Genomic DNA, 1931 nt, shown 5'->3' on the forward strand with positions numbered 1-1931 from the left:
CACCAGGCTTTTTTTTTTTTTTTTTTTGGTCTTCTTAATTTAGATTTTTTTCCATAAAGGTCACAACCCTGCAGCACCACTGTCAATAAGGTGCATGACTACAGTCAGCACAGCACTCATTATTTGATCTGAAGACACTGGTCTGTGTTGTTTGCCACGTCCATTTCCTTCAGGGAAGTTGAGGGTGGAAATGTCCAGTTTTGAATACAGAAGCACCTGCCAACTGAGCACAGCCTAGCTGCCTTCTATCAAAGTCTGTCCGATCTGCAGGTTTGATATATTACAGAATGCATTTGAAATCCCTCTCAGGCTTAACCCTTTCAGTGCTGGTGGCACCTCAAGATCCCGCTTTACCTTACCGGGTTCAAAGAATACAATGGCCTGAGAGAATGAAAGAAACGGTGAGAAGTGAGCAAGGTTTCTGTGCTGTAGTGATAAAAGGGCAGTAAGAACAAACAATCTTAGATCAACTATACTGTTAAACAAGTGAGTGCAACCATGTTGTTATACAACTTAATTTCGCATTCTTTCACCTCGACAAACAATATTTCAGAACTGAATGGGTTAAAAGCAGCGTCACACCTGGTTTCACGCGTTTTAAAATCGTACTTGGATCTCTACTGCCCTCTAGTGCATTGCAACTAAATCACAGCATAAGATCCTCTATGGTTCTATATTACAGTTACAGTACACACACATTTCAGAAATATTATCATTTTGCAATTCTGTTTCCCTACAGTGTATCTTGCAAATAAAGTGCACAGAAGAGGACAAAAAACTGTAAATTAAATTTACTTTCAAACAACAATTATATACATCTTAGCATAAAGTGTAGGATTGTGTGGTTTCATTGCTTATGCCCGTAATAACGCAGATTACTAAACATGAATTTAATAGATATTACAATTGTACAATCGGTGTACGATTTCTGAAATAAATAAATAAATAAATAAATAAATACAATCTCATGAATTAAAGAACAGCCACTCTTGCAAAACAGTGAAAACAAGCCGCTGTCCAAGCAGATCGATCATTTTCTTGAGGTTGTGTTTTGTGCACACAAAAAAACAGGGGTTTCAAAGATCGACTGTATTGTTGCACAGCTTAATTTTCGCTTGATGAGTTCAATGTACTAAACTGGATCTAATTAAGGCGAGCCAAGCGAGGCAATTAAACGTGGAATGCCCGCACAGTGTAATTGGACAGCAAATTGCTCCGATCGGCTCTCATAATGCTTCAATTAATGTGATCCTTTGCCCGATGTGTAATGTCATTGTTTGAATTACAAATCCCACAGGGTCAAAGTTGGTGGATACTGTAAAACCGTCACGGAAGAACGCACTCGAATAATATCAATAAAATCTCATTTTCGAGCTCATGGCTGGATAATTACAAAAAGAAACCCACGCGCGCTATGTTACATACCCGGCTTTACATTCATCTTTCCACAAATCGTTGTTTTAATAATATATAATAAAATGTATTTCAAACGCTGTTTCGCGAATGATTATTTGGAAACAATTCCATGAAACTCCTTAAGAGTCAGGCTTTGGTGTATTGTTTCCCCACCTGACAATAAAGAGGTTCGCTTTGTTTTGTGCTATTCACAAGCGGCTTGCCTCAAAGAACAATGACGTCCAAACCTGAGGAAAATAAGTTCCTTTTCAGTTAATCTTTTGCCTTGGTTCATCCATTTGACCCGTTACGTTAAACCTTAAAGGTTTGTCTTGATTCGTGTCGAAAGCTTTGCATGCAGTTGTTTTGCAAGACCAGCCTACAGAACTTTGGGAAAACAAAGACTTCTATGCAACTGGCCCGTGACAGATATTATTCTAACTCCTTAAAATTCTAAAAGTAACAAAACTGTCAATTGCATCGCAATCTTTGTAGCCTCAATAATAGGGGAGATTAAAAACAGTGGCAGGTCTGAG

This window comes from Acipenser ruthenus, chromosome 20 (assembly GCF_902713425.1).
Source record: "Acipenser ruthenus chromosome 20, fAciRut3.2 maternal haplotype, whole genome shotgun sequence".
Taxonomy (NCBI): domain Eukaryota; kingdom Metazoa; phylum Chordata; class Actinopteri; order Acipenseriformes; family Acipenseridae; genus Acipenser; species Acipenser ruthenus.